The 19,772-nt window shown below is 36.8% G+C and overlaps 1 protein-coding gene across 3 annotated transcripts in view; it reads right to left on the reverse strand.

Moving 5' to 3' along the window:
* Positions 1 to 19,772, reverse strand: part of EEA1 (early endosome antigen 1) — a 143,717-nt gene that overhangs the window by 123,532 nt on the left and 413 nt on the right. The gene's annotated exons all lie outside the window — the stretch shown is intronic.

The raw sequence follows: 19,772 nt of genomic DNA on the forward strand, positions 1-19,772 counted from the left end.
GATTCATTAACATTTCTCCTTTTTTCCCTTTATTTATTTATTTTTCTTTTAAGGGTACACACACTCACCAGAGAGACAGAGAGAGGAAGAAAGCATCCCCCAATGGTGCATGGTTACACCACAATCCCTTCTTCTCAATTTCTCTATCTTGTTGGGGTTTGGGGCATGCATCCAGGATATTTTTCAAGCCACCAGGACTAGGATTCAAACTGCAGTCAGCCATCTGAGAACTAGCTCCCTTAAATCCTAGGCTACATAGCCCAATTCATTAACATTTCAATAGTTTCACACTGTAATGGTTTTAAAAAATCCATCCCTAAAGGCCTTGGAAATAAAATCTATACCTAGGAAAAAGAAAAGCAGTTCAGAACAGTCTCTAGAATGTAAAGACCATTTAAATTTTAAAAGCCTGAGTAAAACATGAACCTGAGACTTTGGTTCCACTCCCACCAGAGTTACTGCCCAAAAGACATGTTACAACTTATAGTAAACAAACTGTGATGCTGCAAAAGGTTATAGATTTACAATGTGACGTTCATCCCTTTTTCTCCCAGTGTTCTCTAACACAGTCAATCAGTTATCTGTGTTATTTTAAATGGACTAATGTAAATTTTTGACAATTTGTAACCTGCCCTACTCTTGCCTTTCTCTTCATTATGTAAACCAGTCTTCTCTGCAACCATTTCGGTGAACACATTTCTGGGCAAACAGGAGTCTATGTCACTGGGACAACTTGCCCTAAACCCTGGCTCAAATAAATCACCTTTATTTCATTTATCACATCTCAGCTTTCTCTTCAGGCTGCCACTTTCAAAAAACTATTTTCCCCAATTCTGTATTTTTTATGTTTTCAGATTGCAGGCTTTTCACCTTGTCTGACAAGAAGTAAGCAAATCAAAGAAATATTAAATTTCTTCATAATCCTATTACCACCACCAAAAATACCCTTTCTCAAATTTATCTAAAATAATCCTAAATGTCAGTAAGTCCAAGAAATATAGGGAATGAGAGAAGAAAAAAATAGAGAAATCAACATAAGATGTATGTTTGTGACAGCCATATTTTATACACACTTGCCCTGATTATGGCTAAACTGTCAAAGAACCTCTGTACTTAGGCCACCAAAATCCCATTACTTCAATGAGAAGCCTAATTGCAATAACATTGACCCTGAAAAAACAATATATTCTAACTTTTCTCTTATTAAAGTTTTATTTTGGGGCCAGCCAAGGCGTGGTAGTTAAGATGACTAGATTTCAAATGGCAGATTGAACAGTTCAAATCCTTAACTCAGAGGCTTGAGAAACATGCTAGGCATGTGTACATGCATACTCATGTTCCACTGGAGATGCTTTCTTCCTCTCCCTCTCTCTTTGTCTTTCTCTCTGGCAAGCGCTTGTGCCCTCTAGCAAAATTTAAATAAGTAAGTAAAAATAAGAACAGTATTTTGACTACATACCTTTAGTGAAATATAGTATAAGGACAAAAACCCCTTTAAAAAGTTATAAAAAGAAAAACAGTAAAATTTATTCAATAGTCTTAGCAATAATATTAGTATTGCTATTTTAAAGTTATTTTGTGTATATTTTAGGGAGAAAATTATGTTAATTTTAAGAATCAAGATATTCAGAAAGATTAAAACTATATAAATAAGGAATCAGAGAAAAATAATTTTATAATCTTAAATTTGAACGCATGCTTTATTTTGGTTTTCAGTCTTCAAAAAATGCATATACCCTAGTTCTTCACTCAAAACCTTAAAAGCCAAGGCAACCTGAAACAGTGAAAACCTTTTTTTTTTTTTGGAGAGGTTTTTCGCTATAGGGCGCGTGCACTCGCCAGACAGACAGAGAGAGACACAGAGACAGAAAGCGAGAAATCACCCCCCAGGGAGGTTGGTCACGCTGCAATCCCTTCTCCTCCATTCTCCTCTCAGGATCTTGGGCATGCACGCACACGTGCCCGGCGTGAGTTTTAAGCCACCGGGTCTGGGACACGAACCGCGGTCGACTACGTGGGAGTCCAGCGACATAGCCATTATGCTAACTGCTGGTTCCCAAACAGTGAAAACTCTTAAGTGTTCATACTAAGGTCTCTAAACACCAATCCCCATTAGGAGGAACCATAAATTTCTGCAGAAATGAGTTAATTCCAGGTGTCAAGGAGGAAATTTACCAGATATACCTGAGACATACCATTGTGCCCAAAAGCAAGAAAGCTACTGAACACTAATAGGGTCCTGGGAAAACAAGAAAAGTCATCTTGAAGGTACTCCCATTAGCTAATGCTGGGATAATCTACACATCAGCAAATAATACTGACTGCACTAAAATACACTAAATATATGTAAATTCATGTGTTCATAAAATATTTAAAAATTCATGAGTTAGTCAACTTATCTTTGACAAAGGATAAACCAAGGGAGAAAAGGCAGTCTTTTCAATAAATGATACTAAAACTGGACATCCACATTAATAAAACAAAGAATCTAGATACACACCTCACTTTTTTCATATAAGTTAACCCAAAATTTATCACAAATCTAAATGTAAAACACAAAACCCTAGAAGATAACTTAGAAAAAAATCTAGATAACCTTTAGTTTGGCAATTTTTTTTTTTTTGATCAAGCACCAATGGCATAATCCATGAAAGACAAAATTGATAAACTGGACTTCATTAAAATTAAAAATTCCTACTCCACAGAAGACATCATCAAGAGAATAAAAAGGTGATCCACAGACAGGAAAAAAATGTTGACAAAACGCATATTCAATAATAGATTATTACCTAAAACAACAAAGATTATCTAGTGATGATGATGGGAATGGTAATATCTTTGACTCAACTAATATACAGTGTCTTCATGCTGGGAAGATTTATTTTGTACGCTGCAAAGATGTACACTGATTAAATTTTTTAAAAAAGAGGAAAAAGGTAAAGAAAAAAGTAGCATGCAAAGGACTCTTAAAAACAATTATTTTTTAAAAATTAAAATAAGGGGCCAGCAGATGGCGTGGTGGTTAAGGGCACTGGACTCCCACATGGCCAACTGCGGTTCAAGTCCCAGACATGGCAGCTTGCTTTCTTCCTTTCTCACTCTTTCTCTGTCCCTCTCCAGTCAAATTTAAATAAAGTCAGATAAAATAATTCTTTAAAAAAATTAAAAATTAGACAAAGGCCTTAAGAGACACATCAATAAAGATGATACACAGATGGAAAATAAGCACATGAAAAAAATAATCTACATCATGTCATTAGGAAACTACAACTAAAACAGTGAGAAACAACTGTACCTGTATTGGAATGACCAAAATTCGGAACACTGACAACACTAAATGATGATGGGGCTACAGAGTAAAAGAAACAAGAATTCACTGCTGATAGAAAAGCAAAATGGTATAGCTACTCTGGAAGATAGTATAATGGTTTCTTACAAAACTAAACATGTTTAATTATCCAATCTAGCAATCATACTCCTCAGTATTTACCCCATGAGCTGAAAACTTCTGTTCACACCAAAACCTGCACACAGATGTTTATAGAAGTTTCATTCACAATTGCCAAATCTTAAAATCAGCCCGTGAAATGCCCTTCAATAAGTGAATAAATAAATAACTGTGGTACATCCAGGCAATAGATTATTCAGTACCAAGGAATGGGCTATCAAGCCATGAAAAGACAAGGAAATATTAAATATATATTACTAATTGAAAAAGACTGTCTAAAAAGACAATGAACTGCACAATTCCAAATATATGACATTCTATAAAAGGCAATGGAGATAGTGAAAAGGTTAGTGTTTGCCAAGAGTTGTGGGTGGTAGACAGGATTTTTTGAATGAATAGAGCCCAGCAAATTCTCTTAGGGAAGTGTAACTACTTTCTGTGGTACTACAATGGTAGGTAAATATCATTATAAATTTGTAAAAACTCAGAGACTATACAACACCAAGAATGAACCCTATTGTAAACTATGAACTCCAAATGACAGTGATATGAATATAAGTTCATCAATTATAAACCACTCTGGTGAGAAATATTGATAAGGGGAAGGTTACACATGTATTGGGGCAGGGGGTTTGGGGAAATCTCTGTTTTCAATTTTGCTGTGAACCTTAAACAGCGCTGACAAAAATAGTCTACTTTTAAAATTTTCTCAAGAAAAGAGAAAGTCAAAAGACAGCCTGGCAAACCTCAGTGGTCACCACTGAAATAGCTAGTGTACTAGTTCTTATTCTAAAAATTAATGATTGAAAGAAAAGAATTAAGCATTTATCCTGCTTTACAGGTATGTACTAAAATTCAGAGTGACCAATTAACTGTCAACATTAAAAAGTCTTTTTCAATAAAATAACTTTTTATTTTGAAAAGTTCATTACTGAAAAAATTGTTAACATTTGCAGAAGGAATTAAACAATTAGAAAACTCATTTTACAAATGGTGCTGAAATTAGTCTTCCTTACTCAAACGATATGATAAAGCCTCTGAATCTTTCTCCTCTGATAGAAATTTTCTATCATTTAAACTCTATGTCCCTTATTTATACTTACTCATAATATAAGAAAGAAGAAAGTGATGTCAGTGACAAGTTGTTATGATAATAACCATCAATGAATCATGCCTATGTTTTAATGCCCTTGTAATTCCTTTATGTAATACTCTCCCACATCAACTCCGGGCTAGCCATTAGACTTGCCCTGAGTGATGGTAGAATAACTAATGAGATACAAGCAGAGACTTGAAAGATGCTTCCTCAATGGAATTTGTTCTCATGTTGCTGGAAACTCCTTTGTCATGAAACAAACTAAAGCTGGCCTTAGACTTATATGGTCCAATGAATATAGCTGGTAATATGAGTGAAGCTACCTTATACAGTCATCCTGGTTGAAGTATGCACCAGATGAATACAGCTGGATGAGTAACTCCAGGAGAGACCAACAAAAGAACCACATAGATTAACCCATCTCAAACTGCTGATCCATGGAATCAAGAGCAAATAAAATAAAATGGTGGTTGTTGTAAGACAAAGTACTGGGGTAGTCTACCATATGGCAATACATACAAATTCATTTCTCCATGAAAGAGGAACAGAAGTCTTTTTTGAGAACATGGAGTGAAGTATTTATGTAGACACAATAAACATATCCATCTAAATTTAACTGGTACATAATAGTTTCATACATTAAAAAAAGACTGATGAAGCAGGATTTACATCATTGTTTTCCATCTTTTTCTTTTTTTAAGCTTTTCAATTAAAGCAAAAGGCAGGACTAAATAGCAACTACCGATCTGACTTTGTGGTGTTAGAGTAAAATCTCAATGTTTTTATCTTTGACAGCACTCATTGGAAGAAGGGTGTTGGAAAACCAACATTCTCAAACACTGTTAGAGCAAAACCGTATACAAATAAATGTATATAATTTCCAAGGCACTGCTAAGAAATTACCCACTGACAAATTCATAAATATCTACAAAATATATGTTCAAGGCTGTCATTTATAGCATTGTTTATAACAGCAAATTAACTAAATGTCCTTCAATAGAGAAATATTAAATAAATTTTGAGGGAATCCTGTCATTGAGGCAATATGGAGGACCCTAGAGGGCATTAAGTTTGAAATAAGGCAGGTACAAAAAAAGGAAAATCACATATTTCATTTATATCTAAAACTAAAAAAGTTACCCTCATAGTAGTAAAGAGCAAAATAATATTAATAGTTACTAGAGGCTGGGAAGGGTGCAGAGAAATGGAAATAGAGAGATGTTGATAACTAGATAAAAATTATAGTTAGAGAAATAAGTTCTAATGGTCTAGTGCACAGAAGAGTAACTATAGTTAATAACTCACTGTATATTTTTTTAATGCAGTGGGGGTGGGGCATGCACACAAGAGGTGGAGAGAGAGAGAGAAAGAAAATGTATACATGGGCTGCAGAGCTGCTGGTGTTGGGGCTCAAATTCTGGTAACCCACATGGGATCTGGCTTCCTCTGCATGGCACTTAGCTACTACACTACATGACCAGCTTAATTATTTTCCTTAACTACATACACTACTGTATGTTTCAAAATAGCTAGAAAATAGGATTGTAAATATTCCCAACATAATAATGTTCAATGTTTGAGTTCATGGTTATTCTAACTATCCTGATTTCATCATTACACATTAACATATTTTTAAAAATCACACTAGCCAGCCACTATGGCACAACTGTAATACAACATTCTGCAATGCTGAAGCCACCCAGGTTTACAACCCAAGATCATTATACCAGGCATGTGCACGTAAGTGTATGATCTCGACTTTTTGGGGAAGGATTATGACATGAAGACCCTGTTGGGATATTCCTATCTCTCTCCCTCTTTTTCTCCCTCTTTCTTGCTCTCACTCTTTCAGAAGAAATAAATAATTTTAAGTCATACTATCCTATAAATACGTATAATTATGTGTCAACTAAAAATAATTAAAAAAATAAAATTTGATAGTCAATACAATAAAATAGTTATTTAAAATAAACACACAAGTAGCTCTGCAAAGGCTGGTATTGAAAGATCCACAAACTATATGAAGTAGGGGAAAATGCAAACTAATATGAAGAATATGATCATATGTATATAACATTAATGGATGATAACACTCAGAAACTGTGGAAGAATACACAAGAAAATAATGATTAGGGAAGGGGCCTTTTACATTTCATTTTGTATCTTCTGTGATCCTAATCCTAACTCCCAGTTCTCAGTCTCAAACTTCATATAAAATTTGTTTCTTAAATTCTTTTCTTTTTGGCTACATCTTCAACCTCAAAAACTAAAACTCCTTTACTCTAATCACCATTATAATCCTAACACTAATAAACTTGTCTCATAATTCGTTTTTACTAATTACTTATTTTTATCCTCAGAATTCCTTCTCATTTCTTTATATTCTTTTAAAACGGAATACATTATGATCAATATCAAATCCTAAAGTAGAAAGTTTTCTAAGGCTTTAGGTAATAATGGCCTTGACCTAGGAAACCTATGGTACCCTAGAACTCCTCATATACATCCGATGCTTTTCTACCCATCCTACAACTATGTATGATAAAAAGCTTCTTTACGAGTATTCCACATTAAATCATAACCCATTAATATCAGCTTTCAGCTGAGTACAATTTCTACTTTCTGAAGGGTGAACAATTCTACCTAACCTAGAGCCACCTACAACTTTAATGAGTACATGAATATAGTCCCCTACATGGTTACATTATTAATGCTGAGTTGAAAGCAATCCCTTTTTGTCTCTCAAATTGGCCTTAAAGTAGCTATCCTTACACAGCATCTTGCTCTATCTCTTGTAGTCCATTATTGCATTGCTACAAAAATACCTGAGACTGGGTGATTTATAAAGAAAATAGAGGTTTATTTTACAAAACTCTTGATTCTGGTGGCTGGAAGGTCCAAAGGCATCACAAAAAGGCAGAACATAGAATTTTTCGCAAAGCAGAGCACAGTCTGTATCCACGTAGCTTCTGCCTGCCTCATTTCCTCTTCTTACAGACACACCAGAACTCAATCATGAGGGCCCTGCCCTAAAGAAGTTATCATACCCAGGGAACCAGCAGTTAGCGTAATGGCTATGTCGCTGGACTCCCACGTAGTCGACCCCGGTTCGTGTCCCGGACCCGGTGGCTTAAAACTCACGCCGGGCGTGTGTGCGTGTGTGCCCAAGATCCTGAGAGGAGAATGGAGGAGAAGGGATTGCGGCATGACCATCCCCCCTGGGGGGTGATTTCTAGCTTTCTGTCTCTATGTCTCTCTCTGTCTGGCGAGCGCACGCGCCCTACAATGAAAATCTCTCAAAAAAAAAAAAAAAAAAAAAAAGAAGTTATCATACCCAGAGGTCCACTCTCGGATACCATGAAGGAATTGAGTTTTCCCTTCATACCTTTACAATACAATCAAGCCTTAATATATGAACCCTTGAGGGATATTCAATCACCACCCACCAAGAACATATCTAAAATATAAACCTTTGAAGGACAAACCATTATCCAAACAATAACACACTAACCATTCCCAAAATTTTATAAGCGCAAGGACATAATAAGCTTCTGCCTTCTGAGTCTTTCTTGCCTAACTTTAACACACAATACTGCACTATACAGAAAAAATGAATCAGAAGCATGTATCTATCTAAACTATCAGGATGTGTCAAGCACCTCAAAAACAAAAATACACCTACAGTGAGGTGCAGTGATTGAGAATAGAAAAGTTAAGAGACATACAGATGTGCACTCAACTTTTAGTTCAGCTGTTTAGAGGCTTTGTAAATTTACTTAAGTTCTCTAAACCTGAAATTCCCATTTGTGTAAAGATTAAATGAATTATAAATAGAAATGGCTCCACAGCCTGATAGTTAAGGGAGCTGGATCCCTCATGGCTGAATGGGAGCATGAAAACACACCAGGCATATGCTTGTGTGCCCAAAGTTCCAACTGGATGGAAAAACAAAAGAAAAGGGATGATAGCATGACCACACCCAGTTGGTGGATACTTTCTCCCTCTCTGTCTCTGCCTGGTGAATGCACATCCCCTCTGGTGAATTAAAACATTTAATAAAAGAATAAATGTAAAATATTTAAATCAGCACCTGGTATTGTGGTTTATACACTATAAATAGTAGACATATATTAAGTACATTTCTCTCAAAAAAGACCTAAAATCAAAATTGAAAAGCTAGAAGCTAGAAGACACTCAGAAATCATCTGTTTCAATTGTAAAATTTGATGAAAAAACTAAACTTAGGTTTGTTTTTTTGGGAGGTTTTTTGGGGGGGAGGGTTTAGACAGATTTTTTGATATAGGGCATGTGTGCTTGTTGAAGATACAGAGAAACAGAAAGCAAGAAACCATCCCCTAGAGGGATAGCCATGCCACAATCTCTTTTGTCCTCTCAGGATTTTAGGCACGCATGCACACATGTCCAGCATGAGTTTCGAGTCATCAGGTCCAGACTCAATCTGTGGGAGTCCAGGGACATAACCCCTGTGCCACCTGCTGGTCTTAGAACTTAGTTTTATGAGACAACTCCACAGTGTAATAGTAAAGCCCTATGCACAGGAAACCAGTTCCTACATGGCCAATCACAGTTCAAATCCCAGCCCCAGCAGCTTGAAAAACACATTAGGTGTGTGTGCATGCATACCTCAGATCCTGGTGTGATGAAAAAACGGAGGTAAAAAGGATTGTGGCATGACATGCTCTGCTGGGGGTTTCTTTCCTCTCTCTCTCTCTCTCTCTCTCTCTCTGGCAAGTGAATGTGTCCTCTGGTAATTAAAATAAATACATAAAAAATTAAAAAAAAACTTAGGTTTCCAAAAAGTCCCAGTCCAGTATGTTCTCTATAATCTCAAAATTTTCTCACTTATCTGATACCAATAAAAACAATTTCTCTAATCTCAAAACTTCATTAGTAAACTACAAGGATGGGACAAGTTCACTGGATTTTCAGCTCCATAATTCTCATTCCATGATTCATTTGGGCCCTAAATTGGCTAGCTTAAAAGTACAAGCATGCTGGGACCAGTGGATGGCATAATGATTATGTTGCTGAACTCACACGTAGTTATCCACAGTTTGAATCCAAGACCCAGTGGCTTGAAACTTAATGATCAGACTTACGACCAGTTCTCTAGAGTGGGGAATCATTTTTGTCAGTCTTTGTCTTTCATGCAGTTGGTTAGTATTTACTACATGAAGCATTTGCAATCACACAACACTACATATTTCATTTATAAATTTGTACTTCATTATGCACCATAATAACAATTAGCATACATAAAAGTGATTGCACCAGATTTTATATTATTGTGGTATGTTATATTTTGTTGCTTTCTGGTACTTATCTAATGTATATTTCTTGTGTGGATAAAATTAACATTATTCTAATGTAGTATCACATGGTATCTATTGAAAAGTACAAACACTATGGCTCCATGACACTCCACAAAACATCTGCCTTTAAGCCCCTTCTGTGCGTGCATGCCCAAAATCCCGAGAGGAGACTGGAATGGAAGGGAATCCATTCCGTGGCCACCCCCTCTGGGGGATGAATTCTCACTTTCTCTCTGTCTCTCCCTGTCTCTCTGGTGAGCACATACACCCTATTAGCAAAAATATCTTTTTTTTAAAAAAAGTACAAGTACTCTTCACTTAATGATAAAGTTATAATCCTTACAATTAGGCCAATGAATGAATTGGTCCACAAGCAAAGGACTTAAAGGCAGATGTTTTGTCTGAGTGATCATTAAACAGGTAAGTCGTTAAGTGAGGAGTGGCTGTATATCAACAGAAACTAAGTCAAATACAATGTCCATATGTGCTTAATTTTCCCACAGTTATTTTCAAAACTCTAAACCTTAAGTTGCTGGCTATTAATCGTTACATAAATTTAATCTACCTCTCAAAAGCAGCCAAGTCAGTAAGAGATTGAGACTATTAAACTAATTGGTAAGTTATCAGTAAATAAACTAGGTTTATAGATCCCATACAACTAATTTAATATTAAGAAAGTAAAAGTTTTTTAAATACTTCACATAAAAAATATTTAAGATGTAATGTATCAAGACATTTAAAACAAGTAGAATGTTTTGATTCATCAAATATGGGTAGATAGACACAAAAATATACCAAAACAAGGGTTCATAGCCTGGTTTTGATAAACTGCTTCTCTTTCTTCTTTTCTTTGGTCTTAAAAATTACTTACTGGCACAGGGAAAGGTCGCTTATAATAAAATTTTCTGAAAGTATCAACTATGGGCCATGCTCAAAACCACAGCAAATGGATTTGAACACTTACTACACAGCACTTCATATAGCTGACAGAAACCCTAATCTACTGGCTATGTATTCCTGTTACAAAAGATACACAGACGGTTTCACAGAAGTAGAACCCAAAATTCATACAATTAAAATCCATCCTAAATATAATCATTTTCTTTTCATTGTCAGAGGGAACGTACACCCAACAAAGCGACAGAGGAAGAGAGAAAGCACCTTCCAGTGGGGTGTATCATGCTGCAACTTCATCTCCTCCATTTCTCCAACCTGTTGCAATTTCGAGCATGCAAGCACACGGGCCTCATGTGTTTAAGCTACTGGGGCCAGGATTTGATCTGTGGTTAACCATGTGGAATCACCTCCCTTAACCATTAGGTTACCAGGCTGGCCCCTGAATATATTAATACATGAATCATTTTCAGCAATGAGAATTTATCATTCCTGATAAAGGCTATCCTAAAAGTAGATGACTGTCATAGTTCAGGTTCCCAAAGAAACACACTCTGAGACTGAAATTTCATTGCAGGTTTACTGGGCAGTGAGCTCAAGAACACCTGTGTGGGCACAGGGGAAGCATGATTAGGCAGAGGAAGAAGATGAATAGTACTGAAGAGTAACACAAATGCAACAGCAGCCTCAGCTAATCCTAAAGGCTCTGCAGCTGGGACAATCCTTCATCGAAGTCCCTAGTCAAGGCAAAGGAATGATTCTTTGTATCCTCCATATGGAACAGTAATTAAGCACAAGCTGCTTCTAGGAAGGGCTCATAATCTTAGGTGAGGCAGCTTCCTTCTGCAAGATCAATTACCAAAAACAAAGATACAGCTATGAGCCATGCAACCATAACTCCAGACAGCTAGGGTAACATGTCTCCATCCTGAATGGGAGTCTACATGTCACACACTACAGTAATGTAACTTCCTTGTATTTGAGATAGGATAGAGGACTGTATATTGGGGGCAAAGAACACAATCTTTTTCTGGAGTCTCCTATGTGACAGATGCTGTGATAGTCACCTTAGGGAGTAAGCAAATTTTATCACTGATCCTTGCTTTCAGAAGATACTTTTTTTTTTCCTCAGCAGACACTAGACAATAGGGTAAAAGGTAAAAGGATTTGTTATATAACATACCCAAAATGCTACTTTGGAGTTGCAAGTGATCTCCAGACTCAAAATCCTCATGTATTCTTGGTTTCTGACTAAAATCTGTATACTGAAAAGCACTTTAAAGATCAACCGTGAAATGCTCTCACTATAAGAAAAAAGCAGCTCAAATATGTTCAATGACTTGCCTAAGATCACACTGGCAGCAGAAGTGGAACCTGAACTCAGACTTTTGCTTCCAAATTCAGCGATTTTTTTTCCTACTTGCCCTAGTACCTTAAAACTAAAATTCATTAATAAAGTCAAAATAACTCTGAGGCAATAAATCTTATGGTAATCGTAAGACTATCAACTTCCTCTAGATTATTTACATTTTCAAAATCATGCATATAAAAAACTTGAGTGTTTTCTAGCTTCAGAAAAAAGTCTGCTGGATGAAATATTTCACATTTCTATTAACAATAATACTTAACATATAAACATTATTATAAGCATGATATTAAGCATTTTATTTGCTTTAATTCATTTAATCCTACAATAATCCTCTGTGTAAAGACAAAGGATTGTTCCCATTTAGCCAAGAGGGAGAAAAAATAAGGTTAAAGAAGCTAATTTGTTAATTAAGATCACAAAGGTAATAGGCAAAACTGGTACTTTTAATATTAAATTATCCATTATGATACAGCCCTATGCTACTTCTTAATTTCACTTCTTTGAACTTCTAAAATTTCTATGATATACATGATTTATTTTTATAATCAGAAACATTTTTATTACTTTAAATATTTTTATATTTACAATTAAACCATTGCTTAAAATAAGGACTTGCAAATAAGGTAAGGTTATATTTTTTAAAAAGTTTTACAGAACAAAATTAATTTATACTTCTTTAGAGATCTAATTCAATATGATCTATTAATCCATCCCACTTGACAATGTATTCTGGCATGGCATGTCATAAAGGAAGAAATTCTTAAAATATTTTTCCAACATTATTTAGTTAATAATGCCCAAATAAACTATCGCAGAAACTCTGGAAAACACTTTAAGTGTACTTATATACAATTTAGCCATAGTTTGATATTAAAAACTGAGAAGAAGGGACATATGGTGGGACAGTGGTTAAAATGCAACACTTTGCAAGGCACAGTCACATGGGAAAACTGCAGGTTCAAGGCAAAAGAGCCCCCTGACTACAGTGGGCATTCATATGCCCATGATCCAAGCTGGCTGAGGCTAAAGGATGGGTTGCAGTATCAAAGCCCTGTGAGAGGTGCTGTACACCACACCCCTCTCTCTCTCTCAGAATAAACAAACTTAAAAAAGAAAAGAAACTGAGATCAGGGAAAGAATACTATCTTTTATTAAATTGCACCTACTGTTGTAAACCATCCGATACTTAAACCAACATCTATGCAACTAAATTATTCATGCTGTGGTATTGAATGTGTTAATCAATCATAGAGCAGGCAGTGGCTGTAAGGAAACTGACCTACCACAGACATGTTAAGAACACAACCCAAGACGGCCAGGTTATATGACCCCATGCCTGTGGTCAACCGACCAGATATGATCACCTGGACTCAACAGTAGCTAGTCACAAACTACCTATAAACCATTAAAATGACCCACTGACCAAAACAAACAAACAAAATTGTCCCAATGTAGAAATGAACAAATAGTTGAATCCCATGCCTATTAGTCTAAACTGCAAACTTGAAAAAGAAATGATCAAAAAGCTGCATAAACTGGCACTAAACAAATATATAGTGCATGAAATAAAGAAAGAGTAAGCCAAAGTTACAACGCAGCCAAACTTTCTAAAGACTAAAACATTCCTTTAAACATTAATTCAACAAATATTTAATTCCTACTATGCACCAAGTATATTTATTTCATTACCTTACAGAAGTTAATTGATTTCTTACTGCTAACAGAAGAAAGTTCAAAAATGTTCAGTTAGGGGCCAGCAGGTGGCACAGTAGTTAAGGCACTGGATTCCCACATGGCCAACCACAGCTTGAGTCTGGACCTGGCAGTTTGCTTTCCCACTTACACTCTCGCTCGGTCTCTCATCTCTCTCTGGTGAGTGCACATGCCCTATAGCAAATTTAAAATAATAATAAATAAAATTCAAGAAATAAATTTCAGTTAGATTTTTCTGCTGAAAGAAACAAGAAGCATAGGTACTCCAGACCTTCAGCTACAATATCATGCCCTCCTAAATGAAACCAAGACTCCTCAGAGTGGCCAATTTCGGGGCTGGGAAAGGGTAGGTACAAGATAAGCTTGGAATACTAATGTATTCCATAGTGTTCACTATGCCAAAAAGTCAAGAAGTGCTCATAAAAACGATGAGCATAAGTCAAAAAGACACAGGAGCCACCCTGAAGTTTCTCCTGATGCTACCTGGAGCAATCTGAGCACCAAAATTAAGTATAGTGCTGATTATAAACCATTTCAAAAATTAAAATTTATAAGTCTGTACCAATAAGAAAGGGAAGGAGGGAAAAGCCAAGGATCAGTTGGTAAATGTGGAAAAAGTACTGCAGTGGGAAAATCATCATTTAGTAGTCATCATGGTGAAGACTGGATTAGGAATAATCAACAACAGATGATAAATATAGGGGGATTTTTTTTTTTGAGAGAGAGATTTTTGCTATAGGGCATGTACACTTGCCAGAAAGACAGAAAGCAAGAAATCATCCCCCAGGAGGGAATCATCCCCCAGGAGGGAATCATCCCCTAGGAGGGAATCACCCCCCAGGAGGGATGGCCACACTGCAATTCCTTCTCCTCCAGTCTCCTCTTGGGATTTTGGGCATGTATGTACAAGAGCCCACCATGAGCCGTAAGCCACTGGGTCCAGGACTCAAACTGCGGTCAACTACATGGAAGCCCAGCAACACAACCATTATGCCACCTGCTAGTCCCAGGGGGACACGTTTTATAAGGAGCAGATCATATGCGTGGTCTTAAAGGATCTCCCCACAAACCATATTAGATTCGAAGCAAAAATAAAATAATTATACAGTGGGAAAAATGGGTAACACCTTGACCAGACATTCAGAATTAACACAATTTACCAGCTGGCAGATGGAGTGGTGGTTAAGGGCACTGGACTCCCACATGGATGACTGTGGTTCAAGTCCCAGACTTGGCAGCTTGCTCTCTCATTTTCTCTCTCTTTCTCTCTCTCTTACTCTCCCACGCTGTCCCTCTCTGGTTAAATTAAAAATAAGTAGATAAAATAAAAGTTAGATTATTTTTAAAATAATGAAAAAAAAATAACATGACTTATAAAGGACAGAAAGACAGCAAGAGTATTCAGCTGTGACCATCTGCAAAGGACAAAACACCCCTAGCAGGACTCTGGCCAATAATCATAATTTCAATCTAATCCAAGGAAACTTCAGACAAACACAACATAAGATACAGTGTAGTAAAAACAAATTAAAAGGCAGCAGGGGGAATGTGTTCTTCAACAATCTCATAAAATACAAATAAATGCTGTAAAAATAGTGCTGAGCTAGATAATTGAGTTTCATAATGTTTCATTTACCACTGTAAATTTCTCTGAATTTCTTGTGCTTTAAATAGACCTTTATCATTTCCTTTTAAGCCACTAAAAGATACTGTCTCTATTCACAGTTGTATCCCCAATATCTAGCGTATGACAAGTGTTAGAACTAATTGTTGAAAGGCACTATAAGGAAAGAGAAATTTAACTCATTACTATCTCTGAGTCTTTGCTTACACTGTAACTCCTTCCTGCAGTGAAACTTTTCCTCTCTCAATCACACACATTCTCCAAAACCCCATTTTCCATTCATTTTCTTTAAGGAGACTCCCCACTCACACAGGTCCATTATGACCGTTACTCCTCTGTATTGCTACAGCCTTCATGGTCCATCTCACTGATTTTGGCACATGATCACAAAAGTTCCTCTAAGCAGAAGACAGTCTCACAGTTTTCCTGTATCTTTCACATAGTGCTAACAATATAAGTTAAACACTGGGGGAAAGGGGAGACAGGGACTCCTTATGTGTGAGGGAAAGATAAACGGATTGGGTGTTGGAAAAATTTGGCTATAATCTCTAGTAGTCTTCAACACTTACTAACTGTACTGCCTTAATCTTTTAGACAGTGGTGGTATGATGGTTTAAGTGACTGAATTTCACATGGTTAACTGCATGATCCAAGCTTGAAAAACACACCAGGTGCATGTGGGCCCAAAAGCCTTCGGCATGACCATGTCCCATTGAAGGGGGGGGGGGTTTGGGGGGCTTTCTCACTTCCTCCCCCCTCTAGTAAGTGCACATACCCTTCAGCAATTTTTTTTTTTCTTAGAGAGATGTTTGCTATAGGGCATGCACGCTCACCAGAGAAACAGAGACAAAGAAACAGAAAGTGAGAAACTGCCCCCCCCCCGGAGGGATAGCCCCACCATGATCCCTTCTCCTCCATTCCCCTCAGCATCTTGGGCACACTTGCACACACACCTGGCATGAGGTTTAAGTCACCCAGTCCAGAACTGAAACAGCTGTCAACTACATGGGAATCCAGCAATGTTACGCCATCTGCTGGTACCACTCTTTAGCAATTTTTTTAAAAAAAAAAAAAACTATAAATCACCTAATCTCATTCAGATTCTACTTCCCCATTTTTAAAATCAGATAGACCTACTGATCATAAAAGAAGCCGTTCTTTTTCTATAGTTCTTGAATAATTAAAGTCCTTTTTCCCTTAGCAATAGTATTGATATTTACTAACATAAAAAGCAAATCTAATACATTACTGTTAAATAAAAATAAGTTTCTTAAGAAATTGAACAGAGCTTACAAACTGCCTAAAGTACTAAATGTTGATCATCTTTCTGATCATCAAGTACCTTAAGTTCATGTTTCCCTTTAGAAAACTATCAAGCAAAATATTCAATACTTCAGTACTGTAACTACCTCTTTACCTCCCCACCCAACCCTTTCAAGCTTCAGAGAGGCACTTTCTGGTAAGCTAATGAAGAAAGATGAGGAGGAGGAAGAGAAACCAAATCTCTGTAAAGTATCCTAGGACCTTATTGGTGATGTTCAAAGACTGAGTTCAAATTGATTATAAGCACATTATCCATTACTTCTTTCAAAAATGCTTTTTGAAAAGACAATACTCAGAAGAAAATTACAATATTTAAAAGGTCATCTAAAATCAGAATATTAAAAGAATACAGCATAATTTCAAAGTATGGAGACCATTTCAAACAAATCCCTAAATCAGCAACTATATTTTCAATCTTACATTTTAATGGTTATGCTGAGAAATAAGGTTATTAGAATAGGGCAAAATAAAATGGTTGCCATTTATATAATGTAAAGATTCCAGTTATGTTTTTCAGTAAATACCATCTGTGCAGTTAATAAAATACATATTCTAGATTCTAACCTAGTAATGTGAATCACCAGATTTAAGATTTTTATCAAAATGCTCCTATTAAATGTTGAATATGAACACTGATCCACCTACAAGAAAAAAGATGAACTCCTTCATAGGAACCCCAGGTCCTCTCACAATCAGGTCTCTAGCTAACTCAGTAGCTTCATCTCCCACGGATCTCTGAATATCATTTCACTTCTTAAACTTATTCACTCTCCTCTTAGTAATACTTGTTCTTTTATTTATTTTTTAATTACCAGAGGATGTGTGAATTCATCAGAGAGAGAACGCGCTCATCAATGGGGGTGATGATCATGCAGCAACCTTTATCCTCCATTTCTCCAGTCAGGATTTGGGGCATGAACCAAATGGTTTTTCAAGTCACTGAGGCCAGGATTCAAACCACGCTGTGCCACGTGGACTCTGGTTCCCAGCACACTGCACTTAACCATTGTACTATGAGGTTGGCCCACTTGCTCCTTTTATGATTCCATGCCTTTGCTGCTGTTCCTATTGCCTGAGATGCCCTTCCCTCTTCTGAGCTGTGAATATGACCTCCTCCCTGCAGCTTTTCCTGATTGTCCCAATACCCTCCCATAAAGTGGCTCCCAGGACATTCTCCACATTTCTTTTAACACAGCACCATAATTACTTTTAAATGTCCACCTCCCCAGCCAGGCCGTCAGTTTTAAAAAGAAGATCCATTCTTATTAAACTGTTTCCCAGCCTCTAGAATAATGCCTCACATTTACTGAAACTCAATATAAGTACACTGAATAAAAGAAAGTAGAATTGTTAACTATGAGAAACACTTCAAATTCACCTATTAAACAGTGCATACATTTAACACGGTAATTCGTAACCAGGGACAATTTTGGTGCTAGGGGACATTAGGTAAAGTCTGGAGATACTGGGTTGTCACAACAAGGGGGAAGAGATTTGGCAGAATGCTACTGGCATAAGTCAGGCATGCTGGTTAACATCCTACAATGCACAAGGCAGAAACCTACAGCAAGGAATTATCCAATGACAAATATCAATAGTGCTGAGACTGAGAAATTAAGTTGTCAATTGATTTATTCATATATGATTTGACATCTAATATTGACAATAATCACAACATATTCCAATTTTGCACTTTAGCTGAAACTTCTGTAACAATCGATATATATGCACTAACATTAAAAATGTTATCTCAATGTTTAACATTAAACCAAGAGTACTGGGAAGCATGACATATTTCTGAAAACTAATGTATAACTACCAGAAGCTACTCTTAAATCACTAAACACTTTGTTTTATTTATAAACGTTACAGCAAACCACAGGCAAACTAATTTTTGCTGAGGGAACTATGACAAAAATACAATCTGAATCAGTTCCTCCTGGGCTGATAGAAGAAAAATCTAAATACTGTAAGTAAATCATGCACATCTGTCTTTAATGTAGAACAAAGGAACTGACAGAGAGTAAAGGGCATGCCCTTGCTAATGCCAAAATCATCGCTTATCAAGATTTCAAAAAACTCTGACAAAATCACTGCAAAAAAAAAAAAAAATCAAAAGTCAATACAGGATTTCAGATAAACAAGTTAACTATTTCTCCCACTACGAGATGACCAAGTTTCACATGACTTCAATATTTCACACACACACACAAAGCTAAGCAGAATCAAGAATACTCCCTTTCTAAGTAGTGGATGACTCAACTTTCTCTGGCACATTCCTTGGCTAAATACTACAAATTTACCAATTTCTTTTGTCCTTTGAACTCGGTATCCTACTCCCTGGGTAACCAACTAAAGGGTTTGGCACCTACTTTTCAATTACTTACATATTTTTCTGCCCTGCCAGTCTCAGAAAAAAAGAGGGGGGGAAGCTATCCAAAAACTTGCGTACTCCCATAAGGAGATTTTAATTATGCAATTTTAGAAGCTGATTCCTAAACAACACACCTAAAGCTTTCCAATGTTCTAACATCTTCAAGGTTTTCCCAGTTTCAAATAGTGACAGCGCTAGCAGAAACTGAGTAAATGTATACAGTCTGATAAAGCTTACTGCGGACGTATTCTCAAATAACTAAAATAAGGTACCAGGGCTTGGAGAGGAAAGGCATTTTTTAATTTAAAAAAAAAAAAAAGTTTCCAACAGTGAGTAATATCTTCCTTCTCAGCTGACTTCGCCAGTTAAGTGTTGGACTCACGATCCGGCCCACGCTAGGCCGGGTTTCACCACATTACCCTCCCATGTTGTCCACATGAAGAAACGAAGCTGTGTGAGTGTGTGGCAGGTGCGAGTCCGTCAGGTTGAGAGGCCAGGTGGGCGGGGAGGTAGGTTAGAGCCCAGCCAGCCGCCCTCAATCTCCCACCGGGCGTTCTCCGCCTGGCAGGCGGCTGGCTCCCGGGGCGCCCCGCCCCCT

Source organism: Tupaia chinensis, unplaced genomic scaffold, assembly GCF_000334495.1.
Source record: "Tupaia chinensis unplaced genomic scaffold, TupChi_1.0 Scaffold000423_1, whole genome shotgun sequence".
Lineage (NCBI taxonomy): Eukaryota > Metazoa > Chordata > Mammalia > Scandentia > Tupaiidae > Tupaia > Tupaia belangeri.